At 35.9% G+C, this 12290-nt stretch overlaps 1 non-coding gene across 1 annotated transcript; it reads right to left on the bottom strand.

The window, feature by feature from the left end:
- Nucleotides 1-11955: 11955 nt before the first annotated feature.
- Nucleotides 11956-12062, bottom strand: LOC139903638 (small nucleolar RNA R71). Its single transcript, XR_011778448.1, has one exon. It is a non-coding gene; the product is annotated as a small nucleolar RNA R71 (small nucleolar RNA).
- Nucleotides 12063-12290: the final 228 nt, after the last annotated feature.

The following is a 12290-nucleotide window of genomic DNA, read 5'->3' as shown; positions in this document are numbered from 1 at the left end:
ACAACGAGAGGGTAAGCTAACGCTTAGTGAATGCAATAATTATACATATACATATATAATATACCTACTTGCATACACTTACACAAATACCTCATACACGCTAGCAAGTTACATAGCATACCTTCGCAAGTATAACTCTAAATTCTTCAAGACCGCAAGCTAGCACCACAACAACATATATATAACTCGAATAATATAAAATGTTACACTACAACACGTCACCATGGTTAACCGATTACACAATGGAATGGTACTTCGAATTTCCCACCGGTATTCATAACAACCATTAGTGTACAACGAAATATATCACTAATCCCTAGGCCATTCGGACAACGAAATATCCGTTCAAAGCAATCATTAGTGTACAACGAAATATATCACTAACTCTTGGTCGGATTGGACAACGAAATATCCGTTCAAAGCAATCGTTAGTGTACAACGAAATATATCACTAACTCTTGGTCGAATTGGACAACGAAATATCCATTCAAAGCAATCGTTAGTGTACAACGAAGTATATCACTAACTCTTGGCGGTTTGGACAACGAAATTTCCATCGTTAGTGTACAACGAAATATATCACTAACTCTTGGGCAATTTGGACAACGAAATATCCATCGTTAGTGTACAACGAAATATATCACTAACTTTGGTGGTATAGACAATGCATACCCGACCCCTCCCCCGCCCTACAAATAGATACATTATATACGCACATGTATAATCATTCCACTCACCTTGTCGCCTTGATGAAATGCTACCGAATAATCCGCAACTCGCCAATGAAATGTACCTATTCCATCATCACAATTACAACAACACACTTAGAGTGGATTTACAAACCAACTCAATTCGACCCTTAGTGCAAATTCGACCAATTGCACTTACAAACCCAAAACACGCCCAAACTAACCAATAATCACTAACACAAGTGAAAATGGTCTTATTATGCCAATTGAACCCAATCTTAAGTGTTAAACACTTATCATTCTCAAAATTAACCAAAACCCCAATTTTGACTCATTTCCAAAATTAGTCTTTCAAATACACAAAATGGGTTCTAACACTTCCATAATCACTAATCCTAGTGATTAAACCCAAATACAAGTCCTAATCATGGCCAATTTATTCACCAACCCAAAATCCACCAACAACAACCAATAACCCGATTACTAGCATCAATAAACTCACTTCATGAGTTTAAATGGGTTTCCTAACAATTTTAAGTTCAAACTCTAACTCGAGTACCAAAATCAACCAATGAAATTCGGAGTTTGAACTTACCGAAACTACCACAACGTAGCCGTGAACGAGATGAACAACTTTAAAATCCGAGCTTTGGTGAGAATCCAACTCCTTCTTCCCCAAATGAAGCATTCTCTCTCTAAACTCTTCTCTCACTAGGGTTTGGAGATAAGAGTGATGAATGGATGTGAAATTGATTCACAATTGGATCCAAACCAGTTGATATGGCCACAGATCCAACCCCAAGTGAAATGACCAAAATTCCCATAATTAAACTCAAAAAGCAGAAAAATAGAATCCTGTCTGCTCGCTCACTTAGTGGTGCGCGGCACGCACAGTGATCTGAGCAGTTTCCTGAGCTTTTTAATTTACGCCATGCACTATACATTTATGTACGCCATTTGCACTCTATGTACCATGAATATTTGGGTGTTACACTTGTTGTGCTGAGTGTTTGACATGTAGGCTGTAAGTTAATAAATGTGACTTACTAGTTTGCCCTACATGTTGTAGAGGCATCACACCAACAAAATTGTCTTTTATTTAAAGTTCAAGCATACCCAGCTCAGAGATGAGATAGTTAAAACGTTTCTCATCTAAGGGCTTTGTGAATAGATCTACTAACTGCTGGTCTATTGAAATAAAATGTAGCTCCACCTTTTTGAACATGATCCCTTATGAAATGATATCGAATGTTAATGTGCTTCGTCCTTGAATGCATCACAGGATTGTTGGTGATAGCAATTGCACTTGTGTTGTCACAGTAGATTGGAGTCTTTGTAACATGAACACTATAGTCCTTCAGCTGGCTTTGCATCCATAGTACTTAAGCAGTACAACTACCAGTAGAAACGTATTCTGCCTCAGCAGTAGATGTGGACACAGTATTTTGCTTTTTGCTCGTCCAGCTGACTAGCCTACCACCCAGTAACTGGCAACCGCCAGTAGTACTTTTCCTGTCTATTTTACACCCTGCGAAGTCAGCATCTGAATACCCAATTAGCTCAAAATCCTGGTCTTTGGGATACCAAAGACCACATTTAGCAGTACCTTTCAGATACCTAAATATCCTTTTTACTGTTAGCAAGTGTGACTCTTTAGGATCAGCTTGATATATGGCACAGAGACATGTGGCAAACATAATATCTGGTATGCTGGCTGTAAGATAAAGTAGGGATCCAATCATACCTCTATATTCAGTGATATTAACTGGTTCACCATTGGAATCAGCATCTATTTTAATAGATGCTGCCATTGGGGTCCATATATCCTTTAAACAGGTAAGACCAAATTTCTTTAACATATCTTTGATATATTTATCCTGACTTATAAAAATTTCATCATCAAGTTGTTTAATTTACAATCCCAAAAAGTATTGCAAATCTCTTTGTAAGCTCATTTCATATGTCTTTGACATAAGTTTTGAAAAATCTTGACAATGTTTCTCATTTTTAGATCCATAAATAATATCATCCACATATATCTGTACCAGTAAGAGATCACCATATGTCTCTTTTGAGAACAGAGTGGTATCAATTGTTCCGACTTTAAAACCTATACCAGTGAGATACACATGAAGTGTCTCATACCATGCTCTTGATGCCTGTTTGAGGCCATAAAGAGCTTTATCTAGCTTGTAGACATGGTCTGGATATTTACTGCTTACAAAACCAGGAAGCTGTTTGACATAAACTTCTTCTTGCAGCTTCCCATTTAGAAATGCAGATTTAACATCCATCTGGAATACCCTAAAGTTCATCTTAGCAGCATATGCCAAGAACAATCTAATAGCTTCCATCCTAGCCACTGAAGCATATGTCTCTCCATAATCTAATCCTTCTTCCTATTTGAATCCTTAAGCTACCAATCTAGCTTTGTTTCTGATCACAATCCCATCTTCATCCATCTTGTTCTTGAAAACCCACTTGGTACCAATAATCTTCTTAGTTTCATCATCAGGTTTAGGTACCAATGTCCAAACCTTATTCCTATCAAACTGGGAGATCTCTTCTTGCATAGCTCCTACCCAGCTTGGATCTTTGATTGCTTCATCAGGACATATAGGTTTAATGGTAGACACAAAATTTACATGCAGACAAAAGTTGCTGGTTGCATGTCTTCTTGTTTTAACACCACTAGCCAGACTACCAATAACTTGCTCAATTGGATGCTCTTTTGTCCATCTAGTGTTATGAACAGGTGAGCTTGTTGTGGAACACACAGCATCTTGATCATCAGCTGGTTCAAAGGTATGAGCAGCAGTTGGAGATAGCTATTCATTATTAATGTAACCAGTACCAGCTTGTGATCCTTCAGAACCAGTAGACCTATGCTCAAGTTGTAGGACTTCAGTAGAGCCAGTAGGTCCACTTGGTTTAGACACAGATGGAACAGAGTGTTCCATCTCATCATCAGAGAACCCAGCAACATGGATTGGTGAGGGATTTGCAGCTGGTTCTTCTTCATCATCAAGAGCTTGCTGAGTAGGCTCTTCAAACAATAACTCTTCATCTTCTTGACTGAGAGATGAAGCTGGGGCAGTTTCATCAAATGTAACATTAATTGATTCTTCAAAACAACCCCTTCTTTTATTGAAAACCCTATATGCCTTTGACATGTTGGAATATCCCAATAATATACCTTCATCAGCCTTACATCAAACTTGCCTACCTGATCCCTATTGTTTAGAATGAAACAGGGAGTGCCAAATACATGAAGAAATGAAATTGAGGGTCTTCTTCCTTTGAGAACTTTATAAGCAGTTTTCTGATGTCTTTTCACTATTAAAGATCTATTCTGGGTAAAACATGCAGTGTTCACAGCTTCTGCCCAATATGAATTTTTCAGCCCAGACTCAGCTAACATAGATCTTGCTGCTTCAATGAGAGTTCTGTTTCTTCTTTCTACAACACCATTCTGTTGAGGTGTTCTCATAGCAGAAAAGTTCTGTGAAATACCTTTGTCAGCACAAAATTCTTCTAATGCAGCATTTCTGAATTCTGTACCATGATCACTTCTTAGCTGTTTCACCAGTTGCCCATTTAAAAGCTCCATTCTTTTGATAAAATTGATAATTTCATCAGCAGCTTCACTCTTTTACTTCAAAAAGAATACCCAGGTGTATCTAGAATATTCATCAATAATAACCAGTGTATACATCTTCCCACTATAGCTAGCCACATTAACAGGACCAAATAGATCCATATGAAGTAAATGAAATGGTTTCTCAACAGATGAGATTTGCTTTGATTTGAATGAGGCATGGTGATGTTTTCCCTTTTCACAGCCAGGACACAATCTGTCCTTTACATAAGACATAGTGGGTAGCCCATACACCAAACTTCTACTGGATAATTTGTGAATGTCTTTGAAGTTGAGATGTGAGAGTCTCTTGTGCCATAACCACTTCAGTTGTCTGCTGCCTTTGAATAGAAACAAATATCAGTTGTTGTGACTGCTGTGTTCATGTCAATTTGATACATGTTTTCATGACGTTTTGCAGTCAGCAGTGGCTTCCCTGTCTTATCAAAAATAGTGTCAATTTTCCTTCTGAATTGGACTATCTTATTCTTACTTGTCAGTAGGCTTATGCTGAGGAAATTATGTTTAAGCCCAACGACATATGCAACATTTGAGAACGTGATATTCCCATTTGTCAAAGTACCAAAACCCTTTGTGTAACCCAACGAATTATCTCCATACGAAACAACTGGACCATCCTTTTCTTGATAGTCCATCAGCAGGGACTTAAATCTGGTCATATGTCTCGAACAACCACTATTGAGATACCAGATTTGCTTATTATGAATGCCCTGCATAGTAGCTAAGAGATTAGTTCTTTTTAGGAACCCATCCAAGGATGGGTTTTGGAAGGGTCATCTTTGATGATCTCTTCCTGTCTGCTGGTTTGCTTGAAGAAGCAGCAGCAGATGGGGTTAGGGTTAGAGTACACCGGTTGGCTAAGTGAAACTTGCTGCCACATTTGTAGCATTTTCTCACATTTGGTATCGGTGACTGGTCATACACTGAGTAAATGGGTGCAGTAAGATCGGGTCGACTTTTGGTTACTGCCTCAATTAGCTGGTCAAGCTTGACTGTCATAATCTCAGCGATAGACAACTCATCATTCGAGTCCACTTTTGCTTTTCCCTTAAGGGCAGCTTTCTTCTTAGAACCAGTACCATAGTCATGGCGTATTGCTTTGCCTTTATCACTTGACGAGCCAGCGTGAGAAGTTACTGGCTTGTCTACTGAAGCTGATGAGCTAGAAGAAGTTTTACCTGCTGCCTTGGACTTGCCAGTATTTTGTTTGACTGGCTTGTCTACAGCTACTGGTTGACCAGTAAGTTTGTCATCAGCTGGCTCAGCACAATTGGAACTCGAACACGAAGGGAAATCAGTTGGTTTAATTTTTCTTAGATTATTTTCAGTGATTTCCCTTTTAATACGTCTTTCTTTTGGAGTCATGTAGTAGATGCTTGAGGGGTCAGTAGTCTCTTCAATTGAGGTTCTGGCTTCTCTTGCTCTAACTTCATCCTCCAAAATCTCTTTCATGGAAGGTGGTGGGGACACAACAGGTCTAACAAACTTATTTGTCAAGATCTTTTTACCCTTAACTATCTTGGCAAAAGTATTTGGCAAGACAGCTTCAGGATCAGTTTCAAGAATAGGGTCTATGAAAGTAACTTCTGCAATAGCAGCAGCAGCAGCATAGTCACTAGCAAAGAAAGCTTCAACTTGGGCAGGCACCTGCTCGTTAACACACTTGGCTGTGCTTTGAGCAGATGTACACCACGAAGCGATAACCTTTTTAAGATTATCCAACTGGTTCTTGACTTCTGCTGCCTCAACGTGAAGAGACTTTAAAGCAGAGTTTTGTTTTTCAAGTTTGGAAATATCATCTTTCAGTTTTAATTTCATCATTTTTGCTTTTAAGTTTCTCATTTAAAGATTTGTTGTCAGTTTTCAAAACTTCTTCTCGTTTGCTGCCTCTACATAAGTCAACTCTTAGGTAGTCAAACATTTCGGCTTTTTCATCATCAGTATAAGTTTGAAAATTATCAACCTTATACATCATTTCGGTTTTCCATTGAGGTGAATCTCTTTTCTGATCAGCTTCCCTCGTATCAGCCAAAAACTTACTACCACTATCATCCTCATCAGACTCCTTGACCTCCTTGGCCATTAAACACTGCTTTTTATCAGAAGCATAACCAGCACCATCATCATCAGTATCACTATCAGAGGATGACGACGAACTGGTTTCATCCCAATCATGATGCTCAGCAACTAGAACCTTTTCTGGCTTTTTACCCTTCTTATCAGTCTTTGCACTTTCCTTCATCTGAGCTTTCATAGCTTTGTACTTGTTCTTGTACTTATCAGCTTTTGAGAAAGAGTTAGCATGTAAAGTTGAAGGTTTCCTGGACATGCATTCAGCAGCAAAATGTCCAACCTTCCTACAATTATAACACTCGGATTTAGGACCCTTGACTGACTTGCTGCTATACCTAGCACTCGGTTTCTTACTCCCTTTGTATGACTTGCTGGTTTTATTACGATTGAACCTTTTGAACTGCCTAGCCAGTAAAGCCATACCTTCAGCAAACCCTTCTACATCACTTTCATCATCACTGCTTTCTTCAGACCCAGTACCACTATCCACATCACTCTCAACTGTCTTCTTCTTCTGCCAACAACTTTTGAACCAGTAAAGCCTTTTGAGCTTTCTTTTTAGCAGCAGCAATAAGAGCAGTATCATCTGTCTTAGAAGATTTTGAAGTGGTGGGGGCAGACCTAAAGTTTTCTTTCAAGTTAAGTTCAAATTTAGCCTCTGCTTTCTCATGGTTCCATAGTGAACTATAGAGAGAAGACATGTTAAAGTTCTATAAGGTCTGAGTGGTTCTTAAAGGGTCAGTAACAGATTTCCATTTAGTAGGCAGTGAATTAATGAATTTGTTTACTTGTTCAAATTCAGTATAGGTGACATTCAAAGTGATCAGGTCTGCAATCAATGAGTTAAACCTAATAAAGGTTTGCTTAAGGATTTCATTCTTGTAGGCAAAGAACATTTCATATTCTCTTTTCAAAGTAATCATTATGTTCTGCCTTACTTCTCCCATACCCTTATAGGTGACATCTAGATAGTCCAACATAAACTTGGCATTTCCTTTTCCCCTAATCAGTTTGAACAGTGGGTTAGGCAAAGTTATAGCTAACAGGGTTCTGATTTTAGGGTCAAGTCCAACACGACGTATATCCTCAGCATCCCATCTAGAAGGAGTGAGAATAACCTCTCTGCCAGGAACAGCAAGAGTGTCAGCTGTATCTGGAGCACTACCAATAGTCTCAGTGGGAACAAATGGACCATCTGTGGCAATACCAGGCATGAGTGGGTCAATAGACTCAAGGTGAAGCATGAATCTTGCCTTCTAAGTTTCATACTCATCTTCATCAAATTTGGGTGGTCTATTGGATGAGCCATTTTCAAGGTAAGCTGTATTTGAATATGCAGCCATGAGAGAATTCAGATCCAAGATATTAATTATCAAGACTGAAGCTCTGATACAGTTGTTGGTCCCTTGATAACAACAGGAGTATTGTAGAAGGGGGTGAATACAATTTCTTTTAATTAACTTAACAGTTAAACACGATTAGTATTCAAGCATGTAAATTAAATAGAGTCACTGGTAATTTTCAACGGTTATTCGTTATTGATTGAATCACGAAGAATCACAACTATCCTTGGCGGAATGATAGTTGGTTGATACAGATTACTGATAATGCTAAAAACGAACATATATTTCATAGCATTATCCCTCAAGAAAGACAAGCTTTTAGTTGCAATTATTCTATTTACAAGTGATATTCGTTTAAATAATAAAAAGTGAAGACAAAAGACAGATTCAACAATTTGAAGACGCAAACGATTAAAAAGCTAAAAAAAAGTACAAAGTACAATCAAAGTGGTTCAAATTATTAATGAGAAACATCTCAAAATTACAAGAGTACGAGCCGCAAAACGCAAAGTACAAGATATTAAATAGTACGCAAGGACGTTCGAAAATTCAGAACCGGGACCAGAGTCAACTCTCAACGCGCAACGCAATGGAGCTAAAATGACAAGTCAACTATGCATATAAATATAATATAATATATATATAATTATATAAAATTATATATATTATATATATATTTAATAAGTGTCAGCAAGCTTGCAAACAAAAGATCCTGAGCTGTAAAATGGTGCCATGCGATCGCATGGCCTGGAGGCATAAACTCCATGCGATCGCATGGAGTCCTGTAGCTGCCCACATTCTATAAATTGCAACGTTTTCGGCCAATTTATGCACATCTTTTTCTATATCTCACTCTCTCAATATATATTATATTTATATTTTAATTATAATTTTAATATTAAAGTTTAATAATAATAAGGTTATGCTATCGAATGTTGTAAGTTTGTAAGTCGAAATTCTGTCCGTGTAACACTACGCGATTAATACTCATTGTAAGTTATGTTCAACCTTTTTAAATTAATGTCTCGTAGCTAAGTTATTATTATGCTTATTTAAGCCAAAGTAATCGTGATGTTGGGCTAAATTTAAAGATGGGGTAATTGGGCTTTGTACCATAATTGGGGTTTGGACAAAAGATCGACACTTGTGGAAATTGGACTATGGACTATTAATGAGCTTTATATTTGTTTAACTGAATGATAGTTCGTTAATTTAATATAGAGATTTACAATTTGACGTATCTATAAATAACCATATACACTCGATCGGACACGATGGGCGGGATATTTATAAATACTAATAATCGTTCATTTTTCCATACACGGGGATGGATTAATAGTCAATGGACTCATTAAAACAAGGGTGGATTACATACAAGGACACTTGGTGTAATTGATAATAAAGTATTAAAACCTTGGATTGCACACAGTCGATAACCTGGTATAATCATTAACAATGTATTAAAACCTTATTACAGTTTAAGTCCCCAATTAGTTGAAATATTTGACTTCGGGTATAAGGATAATTTGACGAGGACACTCGCACTTTATATTTATGACTGATGGACTGTTATGGACAAAAACCGTATGGACATATTGAATAATCCAGGACAAAGGACAATTAACCCATGGTAATAAATTAAAATCAACACGTCAAACATCATGATTACGGAAGTTTAAATAAGCATAATTCCTTTATTTTATATCTTATTACAATTTTATTTACAGTCATTTTATTTATCGCACTTTAATTTATCGCACTTTAATTATCGTCATTTACTTTACGCTTTAAATTAAGTTATATTTATTTTTAATATTTTACATTAGGTTTTAATTGTGACTTAAGACATAAAATCGACAAACCGGTCACTAAATGAAAAAACCCCCTTTTTATAATAATAATAATAATACTACTTACATTTATATATATTTATATTTATACAAATATAGTTTAAAAATATAGCGTTAAACTTGGCTAGCTCCCTATGGAACGAACCGGACTTACTAAAAACTACACTACTGTACGATTAGGTACACTGCCTATAGTGTTGTAGCAAGGTTTAGGTATATCCACTCTATAAATAAATAAATAACTTGTGTAAAATTGTATCGTATTTAATAGTATTTCGTAGTAAAAATATAACTATTTCGTATACACCTCGCATAACATCAAGTATTTTTGGCGCCGCTGCCGGGGATCGTCTTAAACGCCGAAGCGAAACGCTATAAAAAATGACTTTTATTAAGTTTTAATTTCTTTTTGTAAAAATACGTTTTAAATATTAAAAATACAAAAATATAAAAAGATAAAACAAAATATATATATTTTTAAGAGTAGTTTGTTTAAAATATATAAAATTATAAAGTATTTCTATTTTTTTTATTTTAGTTTTTAAAGTATAAGTTTTTATTTATATTATATAAATATTTTATAAGTTAAAACCAGAAGAAAAAAAATCGATTTGGGCCTGCAATTTTTGGCCTGCATAACAACTGAGCCTGCATGTCATGCGATCGCATGAGATGAGAGCTTTATTCCCATGCGACCGCATGGTTAGGTCTGACAGGTCTGAAACATAGTTTGTATGAAATAGGGTTTGTATTAATAATAATTATTAATAATTAACTATAGATTAGGGTTTCATTAAATTATTAATTAATTTTAGTTTTAATTTAAGTTGTTTTATAATTTAAGTTTATTTAGTTGTGTAAAACTAATATTTTTATAAAATAAATAATATAAAAATAATATTTTTATAAAAATTGTACTTTTATAAACTTTAAGTTTTATTTTATATTTCGTATCTTTTTAATCGTTTAATTCGTAATTTGTATATTTTTATCGTTCGTAACTAGTTTGTAACTTAGTATTTTGCCGTAGCCATTTTATATTTCTAGATTTCTAGGCTTTGCCGTAAAATTCCTTAAGTGCTTTTTCTTTAGACTAAGATTTAGGTGCTTTAGAATTTTACGACGTCGCTTATCGCCTTAATATTTTATAGATTTTAGTGACTTTTAAGTTATTGTCGTTTTGAATATAGAATTCCTTTTAAGCTTTAATACCTTTAGACGTAAGTTTTAATTTTTAGTTTTTAGAATTATAAGTTTCGACGCGCTACTTTCTTATTATTATTTTTCGAACTTTGTTTTTCGACGCTTATTTTTCGACCTTTTATTTTTCGACGCACTCTTTTTCCTTCTTATTTCTCAACGCTCTAGTTTTTAGGACATAGAATTTTCTATTTCTCCTCTAAAATTTCTTTTAACTTCGACGAAAAATTATTTTAAGTGGTTAAATTGATAGACATCCAAAATTTTCTGGTTCGTAGTAATAGTTGGATTTGTTAGTGGCGAGTTGTGGGCTTCCGATTTAAAGGGTCCTGGCTACCTGCTGCATCTATTGGCTATTCGAAACGTGGGAAAAATCAGAAAAGTTTATTAATTTGATAACTTGTAATTTTTATTTTTATAACTAATAGGATATTCAGTGAATGCACTAAGCAAAACGTTCACCACCCTTCATACGTTCACCACCTGTAACTCGATTAAGACATCTAGCCAATATTGTCGCCGTTGATTTTTCTTTAGAATCATCATCTAGTCGACCAAGTACTCCAATTCAAATTTTCGATAATCCATTTTTTGAACCCGACCTCATAATTGAGAATCCGAAGAATATTCAGGGACAATTCAGAGATCCTGAACCACTAATTATTCCTCCTGAACCACAAATCATTCATCCAGAAATTATCGAGGAAGAAACCATTAAGTCAGAATCCTCTAGTGATTCAGATTCAACAAATTCAATCATGGAAAATCTGGAACCTCTAAGTATGGAAGACCGAATGAGAGCTAAACGCACTGGCCAAGGTCATGCAATTACTCAACCAGACATTAATGCGCCAGATTATGAAATCAAAGGACAAATCCTACACATGGTAACTAATCAAGGCCAATTTAGTGGTGCGCCGAAGGAAGATTCGAATGAACATCTTCGAACCTTTAATAGGATTTGTACTCTATTTAAGATCAGAGAAGTTGAGGATGAACAGATCTATCTCATGTTATTTCCCTGGACTTTAAAGGGAGAAGCCAAAGATTGGTTAGAATCGTTACCTGAAGGGGCGATTGATACATGGGATGTCTTAGTTGAAAATTTTCTTAAACAATTATTTCCGGCATCTAAAGCCTTGAGACTTCAAGGAGAAATTGTTACGTTCACACAAAAGCCAAATGAAACTTTATATGAGGCATGGACAAGATTTGGAAAGTTGTTAAGAGGATGTCCGCAACATGGTTTAGACACTTATCAAATAGTACAAATATTCTACCAAGGATGCGACATTACCACACGAAAAGACATCGATATAGCAGCTGGTGGTTCCATTATGAAGAAAACCTCAACTGAAGCTTACAAAATTATTGATAACACTGCTTCCCACTTACATGAGTGGCACCAAGAAAAAGATATCGTTAGATCATCTAAAGCAGCTAGAGCCGATTCTAGCCATGACTTTGATTCCATGTC

The sequence above is a fragment of the Rutidosis leptorrhynchoides genome, chromosome 3 (assembly GCF_046630445.1).
Source record: "Rutidosis leptorrhynchoides isolate AG116_Rl617_1_P2 chromosome 3, CSIRO_AGI_Rlap_v1, whole genome shotgun sequence".
NCBI lineage: Eukaryota > Viridiplantae > Streptophyta > Magnoliopsida > Asterales > Asteraceae > Rutidosis > Rutidosis leptorrhynchoides.
This window is presented reverse-complemented; position numbering and strand designations above follow the sequence as displayed.